Genomic DNA, 17,486 nt, shown 5'->3' with positions numbered 1-17,486 from the left:
TGGTATATTGTGGCAGAATCACAAAAGCTAGATGTCTTGGGGTCCCAAGTAAAAGCAAGAATATGAAGACAAGAACAGTGTCAGAATCACTATGACTTTAGTTTCCAGGATGCTGGTTAACCGAGCCAAAGCTTATCAGATGCATGTTGAAATGCTACTCCAGCTAATTACCAAATAGTAATCATTAGATCATTAAGCATTTCTTTTAAAATTGTCAGCAAAATCTATGAACTTCTGCAAAACACAAAAGTGGGGGGGGGGATTTGCAGCTCATAACTATAAAATGTCTGTGTGTTTTCAAGATTGAATTAAAAGCATTTTTACACAAGATAATGGAATTTAAATTCAAAATTTCCCTCATTGAGAATATTGTGTCTATGTTTCACGGAAGATTTGAACCAACTCTTCATTTAAGTACGTTTTTAATCTTAAGATAGAACATGAGAAGAAAAAAAAAAGAAAGAAAAATTAAGTGTGATTTTTCCTTCTCTGATGACATATATGATATGGAAAATGATTAATAAACAAATGTTAAGAAAATAATAAAAACAGCTTGTAATACTGAACAAGGAGATGGTCTTTGGATAAATTACATATCTGGGAAAAGGATATAGGCAAAGCAACTTAAATTGTGTGGTGGGTTTCTTCAAGTTGTGGATGTTCTCTAAGACCAAAAAATGTGCCAGGGAAAGAAAAAACAAGGTTTTATTTCAATAAGAATGCATTATCATTTCTAAAATAATTATCATTCTAAATTTTCATCAAATTTAGATGTCTAGTCTATTTAAACTGACAGCATGTTATATTAACAACACATTCAAACTAACCTTTCTACATCTCTAAAATAAGCTATTTTACTTTATCTAAAAATACTAATATTCTATATCTGCAGGCAAGAGAGAGAAGGAGAGAGAATAAACTGTGCCTTCTCTTTTTAAACTAACAGAGCTAACTAAACTGTCATAACTTCAGCTAAAGTGGAACAGGCCTTCAAAAGGATGGAGTTAAAATAATTAAACACTACATACCAGCCGGCTTTCGGAAAGAAATAGCACAGCAAGAGTTTTGGCAATTTTAAATATATAAAAGGTTAATCTAAATGATGTCACTAGTGTTTGTAATCGGATGCAATGCATATATGACATCCACTGTTTCTCATTTGCTTATTGCCAAGTGCACTTCAAGTGTGTACCCCTCATGAGAAATGTCTGTTCCTGTTTTTTCTTTAGTAAACAAATTTATGAAGTAATAAAGAATTACTTACTGCTATTATATATATATAGTATGTCATCTATGAAAAAAAAATTTGACCATAAACTACTTGCCCTTTTGACTTATGACTTCTTAAGTATTTGGTGATGACTGTACGTGTTAGAAAATCTTGAGCTCATATTTTGAGAAGAGAATTGGAAGTATTGACGGTCTTACGTGAAAAAAAAATGACTTGAATGCTCTATGCTATAGTTAGCTGAGGTAGAAGCAAATTTACAGAGGCCAAGAATGATAGAAAAGTTGAATTTTGTCCTGAAAGCATAGAACACAGATTTGGGGTGTCTGTCTGTGAAGGGCCAGACCAGATAGCTCCTGAGCCTGGCTGCTACAAAGAGAGCAGGAGAAACAGATGTTTTTAGGGGCTTTGATGTGAACAATATCCCTTAAAATGTTTGGGGAGAATTTGTATGAAAGTAAGAGTAGAGATTTGCTTTTCCAGAGGCATGGAAAATGGTGACCCAGAGGAAAACCCATTAAGTTTCAAGGAAATGAAAATGATTACTCTAAGGAAAAGAGAATCTATTGGGAACTTAAATAAAATAAAAAATTTCTCTAATGATTAAAACTGGACATTCCATGGCAGATAATTATTAAAGTATCTTTAAGATATAAAAAGCATCAATTCAAAAGTATCAGTTTTTTTGCGCTCAGCCTTCTTTATGGTCCGACTATCACATTCATACATGACTATTGGAAAAACCATAGCTTTGACTATACGGACTTCTGTCAGCAAAGTGATGTCTTTGCTGTTTAATACACTGTCTTGGTTTTTCATAGTGTTTACTTCCAAGGAGCAAGCACCTTTTAATTTCATGGCTGCTTTTGAATTGTGGTGTTGGAGAAAACTCTTGAGAGTCCCTTGGACAGTAAGGAGATCAAACCAGTCAATCTTAAAGGAAATCAACCCTGAATATTCACTGGAAGGACTGATGCTGAAGTTCCAATGTTTTGGCCACCTGATGTGAAGAGCTGACTCACAGGAGAAGACCCTGATGCTGGGAAAGATTGAGGGCAGGAGGAGAAGGGGACGACCGAGGATGAGATGGTTGGAAGGCATCACTGACTCAATGGACATGAGCTTGAGCAAACTCCAGGAGATAGTGAAGGACAGAGGAGCCTGGCGTGCTGCAGTTCATGGGGTGGCAAAGAGTCGGACACTACTTAGCAACTGAACTACAATGACAAAGAAATGAAAGGGGACAAGTTACCATGGCACTTAGTCTGCTGAGGAGAAAATGGCCTTTTCCATTCCATTGACACCTTCCCATGAAATAAACCATGGTTCTCAACTCATGAAAATCACTGGGTGGGGAGTGGAGGAGGAGATGTCCACTGTACCCTTGATGAACTAAATATTTTCATGGGAGTCCAGGCAAAAGTAGCTTGTTCTTTTAATCTACCCCAGGAAATTCTAATGTGCAACCAACACTGAGAACCAGTTTCTTTTTGCAATAAAAAAAGTGGTCATCAGTCCAGTTTATTTGGTTGGGGGCAGTTAACAGAACAGCTGAAGATAAAAAACATGCTGTTTCCCAGAAACGTGATTTCTTGGAAGTTTGATTGAAGTAATATTTTCTGACAGAAAGTACCTATTGAAAGGTTCCAACATATTTAAAAAGCTTTCACTAGATATAGATCTAGTTCGTATCACTCATACCCCCTGGCCTGAATGCTGGCCACAATTATTGAAAAGTAAAAATATATGTATGTATATGTGATGTTATGGATCTTAACTACAGCTGCCAAGTGAAATTTCATATTGTTTTAGCTAATTATCAAACAGCCATCTGAAAGGGCATATTAATTTTGGATAGCAACAGTTTTCTACGGATTAGGAAAATCATTGCCTTTTTTGCCTTTCTAAGTGTCAAGAACTTTGGAGAGAGGGTGAATGATTTTATGCAGAGGATATATTAATTATCATGTGTTAATAAATATGAATAAGAAACTAACACTAGCCACAATACTAAAAGGCTGTGTAGGGCCACATAAGACTCCTTGCACTTGTCAGTAAGAAATGAAGACTGGGCTCCCTGAGCCCTGCAAAAATGATTCTGGGTTGAATGTAGATAGAGGATAAATAACACTTTTAGATTTCAGCTCAGGTTATAGCGGACTATTTGAGAAAGGGAGTGGAAGCAGTGATTAGAATGGTGACTGCTGAGGATAACTTCAGTCTGACAGCCTAGGTTTTAGGTCTGCCTTCAATGTATTAATGGCTAAGTGACTTTGGACAGGTAACATCATCTTTGTAAGCCTCTATTTCCCTCTCTGCAAATTGTGGATAGCAATAACCATTATCAAAGGAGTTAAGTAGCAAAGAGCAAAAAAAAGGGTTTAGCTTAGTTGCCTGTAAATGGTGGTACCATCTTTGTAATCAATATTAAAATCAGATGTATTTTTCTTACGAGACTAATTTCCCTGTCGTTAGAAATACTAGACAGAAGAATGATCACATTTTAGAGTATATGAATTCTTGAATTCCTTTCAATTCAGTTTCTAAAGTTAACCCACCACTCATACTGTTCGTTTGGGAGATACTGATTCAGTTCAGTTCAGTTCAGTCGCTCAGTCGTGTCAGTTAATCACAAACATTGACTTTCCCTCTTACTCCAAATAATATCATGGTGAGTCTGGAAACTATCATTTAAGATGTCAAAAATAAATATAGATGTATATTCACTCACAAATATGAAATACATACAAAACCTATATCAAAAATAAAGTCATTAAAAAAATGAAGTCATCTTAATAGATGAGAAGGGTACCAGTTAACAAGACATTTCCTTCCTTAATCGTTTTCTAAACAAATTCTGTTTTACATAGAGATAGATGAATCCATTGAATATTTACCCTATTCAGAGCAAATGCATTATATTCCAATTAATAATATGTTATTATAATAAAGTCTCTTCAACAGTTTGCCCTTTCAGAGATAAGATGCAATCATATGTAAAATGATATATATACTATTATGCTGTTATTTTGCAATTATCAATTGCAAGCTACTATTGAATTTCATTTAAAGAAATAGAATTTTAACAAACTATTTCTAAATCTTAACTTTACTGCTGCTGTACCCATATAGAAAATATTATGAAATAAAAATTCTTTTTTTTTTTTTTTTGTTAAAAGCCTGAGTTCAAAATTCAGACAAAGCAATAAAATCCCAACTATGCTTCTTATTGTCATTCTGGGCAAGACCTAATAACTGTCTTGAGGTGTGTTGAACTCTACTGTTTTCCAAAACACTTCCAAGGAAGTCATATATATTAATTTATAAATTCTAAAAATTACCCTACAAGATTGGCAGTCATTTTGCTAAAGAAGAGTGAAGTTAAGTCACATGCCCAAGGTCACACAGCAAGTAAACAGAAAAGGAAGAATTTGAAGCCTATTTTTAGCCTCTGTATTTTGCAGTCCCACAACTGTTTCTTGGCCTTTAAAAGATAGAAACAAATATATTAATGCTTAAAAAAATTAATGTACAAAAAATATACAATATAGTATCTGACAAGAAGTGAGAGCAAGCCACATTATTCTTCTTAGATTCAGTTCAGTCACTCAGTCGTGTCCTACTCTACGAACCTATGGACTACTGGACACCAGGCTTCTCAGTCCATCACCAACTCCCAGAGCTTACTCAAATTCATATCCATCGAGTCAGTGATGCCATCCAACCACCACATCCTCTGTCGTCCCCTTCTCCTCCTGCCTTCAATCTTTCCCAGCATCAGGGTCTTTTCCACATCAGGTGGCCACAGTATTGGAGCTTCAGGTTCAACATCAGTCCTTCCAATGGATATTCAGGACTGATTTCCTTTAGATTGACTGGTTTGATTTCCTTGTAGTCCAAGGGACTCTCAAGAGTCTTCTCCAACACCACGATTCATAGGTATCAATTCTTCGGTGTTCAGCTTTCTTTTTAGTCCAACTCTCACATCCATACATGGCTACTGGAAAAACCATGGCTTTGACCAGATGGATCTTTGTTGGTAAAGTAATGTCTCTGCTTTTTAATATGCTGTCTAGGTTGGTCATAGCTTTTCTTCCAAGGAGCAAGAGTCTTTTAATTTCATGGCTGCAGTCACCATCTGCAGTGATTTTGGAGCTGAAGAAAACAAAATCTGTCACTGTTTCCATTGTTTCCCCATCTATTTGCCATGAAGTGATGGGGCTGGATGCCATGATCTTAGTTTTATGCATGTTGAATTTTAAGCCAACATTTTCATTCTCCTCTTTCACTTTCATAAAGAGGCTCTTTAGTTCTACTTCACTTTCTGCCAAAAGCATGGTGTTATCTGCATATCTGAGGTTATTGATATTTCTCCCAGCAATCTTGATTCCAGCTTGTGCTTCATCCAGCCTGGCATTTCACATGATATACTCTACATATAAGTTAAGTAAGCAGGGTGGTAATATATAGCCTTGAAGTACTCCTTTCCCGATTTGGAACCAGGCTGTTGTTGCGTGTCCAGTTCTAACTGTTGCTTCTTGACCTGCATACAGATTTCTCAGGAAGTAGGTCAGGTGGTCTGATATTCCCATCTCTTTTAGAATTTTTCACAGTTTGTTGTGATCCACACAGTCAAAGGCTTTGGTGTAGTCAATAAAGCAATAGTAGATGTTTTTCTGGAACTTTCTTTTTTAAGAGCAACAACATTTTGAACAGATGTTGGCAATTTGATCTCTGCTTCCTTTGCCTTTTCTAAATCCAGCCTGAACATCTGGATATTCACGATTCATGTTCTGTTGAAGCCTGGCTTAGAGAATTTTGAGCATTATTTTGCTAGCATGTGAGATGAGTGCAATTCTGCAGTAGTTTGGCATTGCCTTTCTTTGTCATTGCCTTTCTTTGGGATTGGAATGAAAACTGACCTTTTCCAGTCCTGTGGCCACCTCTGTGTTTTCCAAATTTGCTGGCATATAGAGTACAGCACTTTCACAGCATCATCTTTTAGGATTTGAAATTGTTCAACTGGAATTCCATCACCTCCACTAGCTTTGTTCGTAGTGATGCTTCCTAAGGCCCACTTGACTTCACATTCCAGGATATGTGGCTTATTGTTCACTTTATCTGATTAATGAGGAATCTAATCATTTGAAACAATGTTTCTGAGTACCAACTATATAAGAAATAGTTTGATTGTCCTTTATAAACTAGCAATTATAAATTGTTGGCTAGACACTTTTGAGAAACAGAGGTTAAATGATTATTTTGTGGCTCTATTCCATTCTCTTTACATAATCCTCTCTCTCTTTCATAATACCTACTATTTCAATAAATGTGTCAAAACTTGTATATCCTTCCCCTCCCCCCAGTCTTCACTGTTATACAGCAGAAATGATTTGTATAAAAATGATAAAGTGAGATAAAAATTATTTAAATAAAAGTTAGTATTGTATTCCAGGTCCCATCTCACAGGCATATCAAATCACATTTAAATTTCAATTCAAAATTTTAAATGAAGAACAAGAGATCTACTCAGCATTCAACTTACATTTTAGATAATGCTTATGAGCATCAGACCTTCAGGAATTCAATATATAATCTTCACCAATATTATAGAGTGGTGTATTCATTTATGAAAATTATAATTAAAATGTATTTTAACTGTGGTAATACAACTTGTACAGAAGTTAGTAGCTTATTTTTTTGCAAAGAAAATGGAATGAAAGATTACCTTTATTCCCCTCTATTTATCAGGCATGTAAAAAGGATTAGAGTTCAAACCCACATTCTCTCACTCTATGCTATTACACATTCAAGAACATTTATTATACTGTTTCCCCAGAGCTAATTTTGCTGCTAATAATTTGAATACTGTTTTGCCTTAAAAAGATAAATATCTATTGTGATTCATGTAGGGGATAGGGAAAACAAATAAAAAGATGAGTGATTTAAACAACAACAACAAAAATGAGGTTACTGTAGTTCCCATAAATCTATAGTCCCTAATAACTTACAATTCTTAAATTATCACCAGTTAACAATGCTACCAACAAACGGGCATAATAATCAGTTAACTTAAAGCACAGAATTTCTTGAGCAATATAAAATGTTGAAAAACTAAAACAAAAGCACAGCATGCTAGAAATCAGAGAGCCAAAATTTCATTATAAAGAAACAAATTTGAAGTAACACTTAGATACTTAGTTTTTGTTCAATATGTGTTTACCAAAGCCACAGTTTAGGATCTTTAGGGTAACACAGGCTAAATAAATAACTAGTAGAGAAAATATATGTCCCAAAGCTCTTTTTCTCCCTCAATAATCCATTTGGGTTAAGCTAAAACAAAATGTGCCCAATTTACTGGATCATTTTATGTTTTTCAAAGGGATATCTAATAAATATTCACTGATTAGTTAGAGAACCAGCTCTTCAAAAGTTCACTGAGCTTGTGATCTTCCAATCTACATCTTCCAAAATGCGATCAGAGAAGGAATTATTCTTCAGCATCTTTGGTGCAATAAGAGGTCTTGTTATCTAAAACCAGTGCCTATGAAATATTGTATTAAATGAATCACCATCTCAGATATTGAAAACAGGCTAACATGCCACTAGCTCTGAGAAATCTTGCAGGTAGATAATCTGGGTATGACCTTGTTGTTAAGCTAAATGATGGTTTAGAATCCAGATAAGGTGTACCCTGACCTCGCAGCCTCCATGGCAGACATCAGCCACGTCATTGTCACTGACTGAGCCTAGGTTGGTCTCAAAGTCATTCTCACTCAGATTATTGCCGGCAGCCATGGCTAATTGGCCAGAGTTAATACATAGGATGAAATGTAGCTGTCATCCAATCATGGAACCATCTCCTGGAAATAGTTAACCCTGAAAGAATTGATTAAACCCAGGCCTCTAGTTTTAACACAAAGAACAAGCTATTGAACAGCCTCTATGTGAAACAGTAGAAGAATGCCCAGCTTGTGTGTGTGTGCACTCAGTGGCTTGAGTCATGTCTGACTCTTTGTGACCCCATGGTAGCCCATCAGACTCCAGGGGATTCTCCAGGCAAGAATACTGGAGTGGGTTGCCCTGCCCTCCTCCAAGGGGTCTTCCTGACCCAAGGATCAAACCCTCGTCTCCTGTGTCTCCTGCATTGTGTGCAGATTCTTTACCGCTGAGCCACCGGGAAGCCCTGTATGCTTAGCTTATGGAATTGCCAGTTCAAGTTCCAACTTTCACAACTTCATCCATATATATGCATAGTTATTCTAAAAGTATAGGAAAGTCCTTTGAATATTGTTTTTGTTGTTTTTGGAGGTGATAAAGATACAAATCACCTAAGGGGCTTCCCAAGTGGCACTAGTGGTAAAGAACCCCTCTGTCAGTGCGGGAGCTGTAAGAGGCACATGTTCGATCCCTGAGTCAGGAAGATCCCCTAGAGAAGGGCATGGCAACCCACTCCAGTACTTTTGCCTGGAGAATCCCATGGACAGAGGAGCCTGGCAGGCTATGGTCCGGTCCAAAGGGTCACACAGAGTCAGATACAACTGAAGAGACTTAGCACACAACATTTTACATCAGTGAAATTATGTGACCCTGTCGTTATACTAAACCAGTTGGGCTCCTGGAGCTACATTAAATACCAGGAGACACAATGCTGAAGAACTTGGTCTTGTAGGGCAAAGAATCACAGAAATGGGCTGTCACAAGGCAGTTTCAGAAGAACTATAGTAAACGGTTAATAGCACAGGCCAGAAAGGTTCTAGCCAAGACTGTGACCAGAAATGTGACCCCTCTTAATTTCATATCTCCAATGCCATTTTCTGACACAAAATAATTCATTTTGAATGAATTAATTTAGTCTGATGACTAATTGAGTGGATAAACGGATGTTTTTATTATTATTATTTTTGGGGTGGGGGGGCTGTGTTGGGTCTTTGTTGATGCACAGGCTGTCTTTAGTTGCGGCGAGCAGGGGCTACTCTTTGTTGCAGTGTTCAGGCTTCTCATTGCAGTGGCTTCTCTTTTGCAGAGCATGGGCTCTAGGGCACGTGGCCTCAGGAGCTGAGACAAGTGGGCTCAGTAGTTGGAGTTCCTGGGCTCTAAAGCACAGGCTCAATAGTTGTGGTGCATGAGTTTAGTTGCTCCACGGCATCTGGGATCTTCCCGGATCAGGGGTAGAACCCCTGCACAACCCCATGTCTCCTGCATTGACAGGTGGATTCGTTAGCACTGAGCCACCAGTGAAGCTCCTGAATATTCTTTATTTACTCTAAGTAATGTATTTATTATTGAAAGATATGTAAAAGCGTACACATATTCTAACAAGTCACAGGTGTGCTAAAGGGATACAAAAAAAAGAATTTTAAAATGATTACTTCATTCTTCTTATAAGAACCAATGAGATAAAGCATGTAATATATTTGGTTCCTAGCACATAATAATTGCTCAATAAATGGTAGCCATTATTGTTATTCATTTAGTAAGCATTTATTGAGCATTTTTCTTTTCAAATACTGTGTTTTGTATATAAAATGATGACTAAGACATAGTCCTTTTTCTCAAATAAACCTGTGGTGGATTCATTTTGATATTTGGCAAAACTAATACAGTTATGTAAAGTTTAAAAATAAAATAAAATTAAAAAAAAAAAAAAAGATCCAGGATATAAAGATGAAGAAAAGAAAATTTCTAGACAGGCATGGGTGCTCAGGTTCCCACAGGTGAGGGACAGACTCCTTTCTCTGGAAAAATGCAGTGGCACTCTCTCCACCAGGAGAGGCCTTGGCAGGATGCTGGAGGGCTCGGTCTGCCCGGTCTGGTCTCTGGGGCCAGGGCTGGGTTTCCCTCATGTATGGCAAGAGCCCTACGCGTGCTGTGCTTTTTCTCCTTGGCACACAGTTCACAGCTCTTTGGCCAGTGGCAGCTGTGGAAATTTACACTTCTTGTGTGCTGGAGGCTGTCAATGGGACAGATGTTCGACTAAACCGCACTTTTTCCTGCTTTGGCCCTGTGGGTGATGCTCTCACAGTGACCTGGAATTCCCAGCCTTGATATGGAGGCCCTAAACAGTTTGCTTTATACTACCATGTGGGACCCTTCAAACCCATGAGTGGGCGTTTCAAGGACTGCGTGGTCTGGGATGGGAACCCAGAGTGGTGTGATGTCTCCATCCTCCTCTGGAAGCTGCGGTTTGATGATAATGGGACACACACCTGTCAGATGAAGAGCCCACCTGATGTTGATGGGCTGATCAGGGAGATCCAGCTCAGCATCGTGCAGACTGAAAAGAAGAAAAGCTCAACCAAGGGGAGGGGGGGGGGAAAAGCTTCTGTTTCTTTAGAATACACAGACTAACATTCTTACATGGAAGCTGAAGATTTCCCAGAACAAGAACCCTAAGATAAAATGGAGTCAATGGAAGCTTTTCTTTGGCTTTTTTAGTTGTGACGCATCTTCCAACCAGCGCTGCAGTATATAACTATCTCCAGATGAGCAACGTTCCTCTGGAGCCAGCATAACGCTCTTCTTGAGCAGATACCACCAGACTCACAAACAGCTCTGCTACTAAGGTTTTATTTAATTTTAGAGTGCAAATATTTTTCAAATGCTCACTAGCTTTTGTATACTAAGAAGCTATATTTTTGCCCTTAAACACTCCTTGTGGATTATGACTTATATACTCATATATTGGCCTCAAATGAGATAAGAACCAAATTGTCTGTCACGTTTCCTTTGATATATTAATTTCTTTAGTGCAACTTTCTAGCTACTAATGTTGATGTGCTTACTCTTCTCACACTCTCAATTAAAAGATGAACTAATTCTCTCAACAGTTTTGATTAATAGAAACTCTTGCATTCAAACTGTTAAATAACAGTTTGATTTTTATGGCTCTCCTTAAGTATGAGACACATTTTATTGAATTTCTTTCAATACTATAGATGGCAGGTCTTTGTTTTTGTTTGTTTTGTTTTTGGTCAGTTGATCCAGGGTTTACGGTAGCACAAGCCAAAACCAGAGTAACTAGGGAAGGGGACATAAATGCTAATAGATAGACAAATGCCACCTCCAGATGAAATGCTAGTCACCTTTTTTCTGTGCTCTGACAAGTGATCAACAGTTCTGATTTTTCATGAGCAGTGAATGACTGTTTAGCTTATATATTCCCCACTTCTAATTCAATTATTTATAATAACAGAGGAAAATCTATGTTCATTTGTAGACTGGAATCATTATGCAGTTAGATGTAAGGATTCTGAAGTAGTATATTACAATTTAAAATTTAGGGCTAGTGAAAATAAATCAATCCTAAGTTACGATAATTTTCTCTAGTGTCATACAAAGCTCTCAGAACTGAAAGAGATTGTTTAAATTTTTTATTTCTTTTATTTATTTTTTGTTTTAATATAGCTTGATACTTTCAGTTTTCACCAATTAGGCTGAAGATGTTATTTCTTTTAACAAACTGGAATTTCAATAGTTTATTGTATTTAAAGATGATGAACTTTGATATTTTTTCCTCAACTAAAAAAAAAAAACCCTGGTATAATTTACATATGAATTTGAAATGCTTTCCATACCTGTCTCATTTTGCCTTTTATGCTGTCTAAAAAAGAAGTTTCAGTACCCAGTTTTGAAACTAAAAATCAGATTCAAAATCCATATTACCTTTCATTCACATTCTATTTTTCTCTACAATTCAACCTTTGAAAATATAATAACTGGATATTTCTTCAAACAGGTGGCCTGGATGAAGTGTAAAGAGGTAGTTAAAAACTCATGGAAGGTATTTCCAGCAAAATTTGTAGTTTGTGTCTTGGCTAAATACTCAAGGGTTAATACAGCCCCATTGTTCAGTGTCTTCTACTTAAAGAGAACTTTTGTATTGTAATTTATTTTTTATTGTGCCTTAAACACTATGTAAATAACCATCAGTAATAAAGCATTACAATTATTAAAAAAAAAAAAAGAAAATTTCCAGAGATCGGTAACAAGACAATAGTCCTGCTGCTGCTGCTGCTAAGTCGCTTCAGTCGTGTCCGACTCTGTGCGACCCCATAGACGGCAGCCCACCAGGCTCCCCTGTCCCTGGGATTCTTCAGGCAAGAGTACTGGCGTGGGTTGCCATTTCCTTCTCCAATGCATGAAAATGAAAAGTCAAAGTGAAGTCGCTCAGTCATGTCCAACTCTTAGCGACCTCATGGACTGCAGCCTACCAGGCTTCTCCGTCCATGGGATTTTCCAGGCAAGAGTACTGGAGTGGGGTGCCACCAGGACAAGTCAAAAGGAATATAAAACTGGGAGGGAAGGTAGAAGCCAAGCAAAAAGTTTTATGCCTTCCTCAGTGGATCAAATTGTGTGTGATAAAAGGGAAGATAAATCATGGGGTCATGAGCAGGAATTGTTCTAAATAAAATTTTAAGGTGACTATACCTTCAATAATATAGCATTTATTTCTAGAGTTATATCTACCTTGTCTGTTTTTGTCCTTGTATTTATATGCATCAGTCTGCTGCTGCTGCTAAGTCGCTTCAGTTGTGTCCGACTCTGTGCGACCCCATAGACAGCAGCCACCAGGCTCCCCATCCCTGGGATTCTCCAGGCAAGAACACTGGAGTGGGTTAGGTTTGGAGTGCTATTATAACTGCAGTGTTAGAGACAAAACTCAAACAATAGCAACACAAACAAAAACCACAGCAGGATAAGGAGACAGAGAAAGAGACAAGAAAGCATTTTTCGATAGGGTGATCAAAGGAAATGAAATGTGAGCAGAAAACTAAAAGCTATGAGGAAACAAGTCAGGTGAATGGAGAGAAGATTTCCAGACAGAGGGGAAAAACAGCAAGTGAAAAGGCAATGAGGTAGAGCATACTTCATCTGTTCAAGGCATGATAAGGGGTCCATTGAGACTCGATAAAAAGAAGAGTGACAAAAAATGACATCAGAGATATAGCCGGCAGCTAATTCATTAGGTCTTTGAAGCCCATAGATTTGGAAAACTCAGTTAAGAGACATTAATTCCAAGAGGACTAGGAACCCATTGGAGTATTATGAACTGAGACATGAAATGAGCTAATTTACAATTTAACACTTAATTCCAGCTACGGTTGGGAGGATAAACTGTAGAAAGGTAATAAATACATAAACAAACCAAGCAAGCAAGCAGGTGGTAATAATAGACACCTTTATAGGTCGACTGTCTACATAATCGGTCATCAGAATCAGAACATTTTTGAATATAAAAGGCGGAAGGTGAGTTATCACACTGGATCAACAGCAGTGAACTGGGAATGTCACAGACAAACTGGGACATATGCTCGCCCTAATTAAAGGGCTGTTTTTGAGAATAAATTAGTACTGAGTAGGTGTTCAGAGAAAAGCAGCCAAAATTAGTAGCTCCCAAACTCTTTCACCAAATACTAGTGAACTGAGTATTAATGGGCTATAAACTAAAAATAATTCTTTGAGAGAATAAACCAGGGACTACTACGTTAAACTCAGGTAAACTGGTTCTTTACTAAAGGAGTTCTGGAGTTTTTAAGACACTAAATACCTGAGCACTATTTTGTGTGTGTGTGTGTGTGTGTGTGTGTAATAAAGTTTTATTAAAGTATAAAGGAGATAGAGAAAGCTTCTGACATAGGCATCAGAAGGGGGCTTGCTAGTGTTAACAATGAAGTTATATAATCCAAAGAATGTCTGGAGGTTGTAAAGACCTCATCAGATCTATTGATCATATGTAGTATTCACCCATTTGTCCATCATTTGTCTACAGATTTTATTTTTTCAAGGAATTAGTACCTTGTGACCCCAGTCTTCCTTGAAACTCAGTATGGTGAGTAATGGTCCAGGACAAAGCTATAGTTCAGAGAGTGGGATGGATGATGGATGGATATGGTTCAGAGATTTGACCCAGGCATTTTATTCTTTCTTTTCTTTTCTTTATTTATTTATGTATTTTTAATTTTATTTTATTTTTAAACTTTACATAATTGTATTAGTTTTGCCAAACATCAAAATGAATCCTCCACAGGTATACATGTGTTCCCCATCCTGAACCCTCCTCCCTCCTCCCTCCCCAGGCATTTTAGATAGATTTGACTTCCCTGGTGGCTCAGACGGTAAAGTGTCTGTCTGCTATGTAGGAGACCCGGGTTCGATCCCTGGGACAGGAAGATCCCCTGGAGAAGGAAATGGCAACCCAATCCAGTATTCTTGACTGGGAAATCCCATGGATGGAGGAGTCTGGTAAGCTACAATCCATGGGGTTGCAAAGAGTCAGACACTACTGAGCAACTTCACTTTTTTTTTCATTAGATTAGTGGGTAGATAACTCAGTGGAATGAGATGCTCCAAACTGTAATTTAAAATCAATGTCAGGCTGATTAAGTAGCTACCAAAATATACAGGTTGTTCTTATCCTCTGTAGATGCAAAAAAAAAAGCCTGTTTTCATTGTCCATGAACATCTATTTGCTGTGTACTTGTGGTTCTATGGACTTAATTTTTTAAATTTTAATTAATTTGTTTATTGTTTGGGGCTGTGCTGGATCTTTGTTTCTGCACATGGGGTTTCTCTACGCTGCGGTGAGAGGGCTACTCTTCTTTGTGATGTGTGGGCTTCTCATTGCTGTGGCTTCTCTTGTTGAGGAGTACAGGCTCTAGGGAGGGGCCTGGCCCTAATGCATAGGCTCACTAGTTCTGGTACACAGACTTAGTTGCTCCACAGCATAGGGAATCTTATCAGACCAGGGATTGAACCCATGTCTCCTGCATTGGCAGGTATATTCTTTACTACTAAGCCACCAGGGAATTCCCTCTATGGACTTAATTTTATGCCTGGGAGTTTTTTTAAAGTAAAGGCTTCTTGGTGCCCTTTCTTGCTCAATAAGCACCTGGGGTCAGAGTGAGAGTCAGTGAGCCAGAAAAACAGATTTTGAATTGCCACTGACACACACACACCAGAGACATGAATGGGAAACCAAATATGTAAAGTATGAAGGCAAGAAGATGAGTTCAGAAATGAAAGAAGTACCTAACCTTGTCAGATACCCAAGCAGACAGTTTTCCTAGGTCCCAGGATGGAGGCTATTGTTTGCAACTGCCTTTCATACTCTCTGATGGGAGTTGTGTGGGTGAGTCAGCAATCAGAGTGCTTGGGAGCTGTTACCAGCTTCTAGATATTGGCTCACGAATGATTCATAAATTCTTAAAAGGTGCTCAAAGGGTACCTCTCTAAATCTCTTTTCCTATTTAATTTTTTATTTGGAGGGGAGGGGTGGGGGAAGGGTTACCCTCTATGTTCCTGTAACGACTACTAACAATGGCAGGTAACACATAAAACAACTTCTTTCTGTTTTCAGTTTGTCTTTCTTTTTAGCTGCATGATATGTGAGATCACTTTGGGCAAATTCTTCATAGAAATTAATGGAGAAAGTTACCTTTTTAATCTAGTTCTAATCCTTATGAGCAAATAGAACATTGTTCCTAGTCCACTGATACCGTTGAAGTCTCTAAAGACCCGCAGTTATTACATTTCTCTCAAAGTTTATAGCTCTAATTTCTTAGATGCTCTTATGACATGCGTGTGAACTCCTACTTAATTTAATGCCTGAAAACTCACCTTTGAAGGTGCACTAGCTTTTTCTATTTTGTTATTCATTTAGTTAATGTGTTGACAGGGATGAGAGCCACAACTCAGTCAAGGAGTACTTGCAGATGATCTGAGAGCTCCAGGTTCAGGACATGAAAACCCACCCTTATTAAATCGAATTTATTAAGATCTCTGTGAATCCAAAATGTCATTCAGCCTGTTTACATTCTTCAACTTTGACATCTATTGCAAATGTTGTGAGAATGGTTTTTTATGTCTTCATGTGATACTCTGACAAAGTATTTGGCCACATAAGGACAGTGCCATGTAGCACATCACTCACTTTCTATCCAGCCTGAATTAGCAATCTTTGAGCATGGTTATTTAGTAAGAGGGCTTCCATGGTGGCTCAGTGGTAAAGAATCTGCCTGCCAATCAGGAGACGTAGGTTCGATCCCCGGGGTGGGAAGATACCCTGGAAAGGGAAATGGCAACCCACTCCGGTATTCTTGCCTGGGAAATCCCATGGACAGAGGAGTCTGGCTGGTGGACTACCACAAAGAGTTGTACATGACTTAGTGACTAAATACCACCAATTTAGTAGAAAGTGAAAGCTTAGTCACTCAGCTGTGTCCGACTCTTCGCGACCCCATGGACTGTAGACTACTAGGCTCCTCCGTCCATAGGATTTTCCAGGCAAGAGGACCGGAGTGGGTTGCCATTTCCATCTCCAGAGGATCTTCCTGACCCAGGGATCAAACACAGGTTCCCATATTGTAGGCAGACACTTTACCGTCTGAGCCATCAGGAAGGGACTCCACTTAATTGCATTATCAGGCAGCCCATATTCCTCCATTTGGCCCAAAGCGCTTTTGTGTAGTTATGTAAACCATTCTGATGAAGGTCACAAATCATGTACCAATAGCATTTTTCTTTTCAATTATTTTAAGGTCCCTCAGTGTCACAAGGCTAGTGTGACTTGACTTTGAACATTGAAACTCTTTGTCTCTTTGCACTTCCATGGCTCTTCCTCCAACCTCCAGCGTTCCTATAGAGTACTGATTGGCTCAATGTTCTCTAATAAAAAGGTTTTATACACTGGAGTGTAATTTACTTATGCAAAGTATCTGAACAAATTTGAGCAACCAGGTAGTTTCTTACCATCACTTTTGTCTTTGACTCTAGTTTCCCATTACTAATATTTGCTGTCCACCCTCCTGTACATACATTCAATTGTCTATTCAACACATTTCCACAGACCCTCTGACTCAAACTTTGTTGCTCATTCACTCAGTTGTGTCTGACTCTTTGCGACCCCATGGGCTATTGCCTGCCAGGCTCCTCTGTCCATGGGGATTCTTTAGGCAAGAATACTGGAGTGGGTTTCCATGCCCTCCTCCAAGGAATCTTCCCAACCCAGGGATCGAACCCAGGTCTCTTGCATTGCTGGCAGATTCTTTACTATCTAAGCCACCAGGGAAGACCATGAATACTGGAGTGGGTAGCCTATCCCTTCTCCAGGGGATCTTCCCAACCCAGGAATTGAACCAGGGTCTCCTGCATTTCAGGCGGATTTTTACCAGCTGAGCTACCAGGGGAGACCTAGCCATACCCATCCTAGCCACTCCCAACTATCTTCCACTTGGTTGCCAATATGATCTTGAAAAAC

At 38.4% G+C, this 17,486-nt stretch overlaps 1 protein-coding gene across 3 annotated transcripts in view; it reads left to right on the top strand.

Annotated features, from left to right (window-relative positions):
* SLC8A1 (solute carrier family 8 member A1) overlaps positions 1-17,486 on the top strand; it is a 463,546-nt gene that overhangs the window by 14,866 nt on the left and 431,194 nt on the right. The window lies entirely within an intron of this gene.

The sequence above is a fragment of the Bubalus kerabau genome, chromosome 11, assembly GCF_029407905.1.
Source record: "Bubalus kerabau isolate K-KA32 ecotype Philippines breed swamp buffalo chromosome 11, PCC_UOA_SB_1v2, whole genome shotgun sequence".
NCBI classification, from domain to species: domain Eukaryota; kingdom Metazoa; phylum Chordata; class Mammalia; order Artiodactyla; family Bovidae; genus Bubalus; species Bubalus kerabau.
The sequence above is the reverse complement of the archived record's forward strand: the minus strand, read 5'-3'. Positions and strand labels throughout refer to the sequence as shown.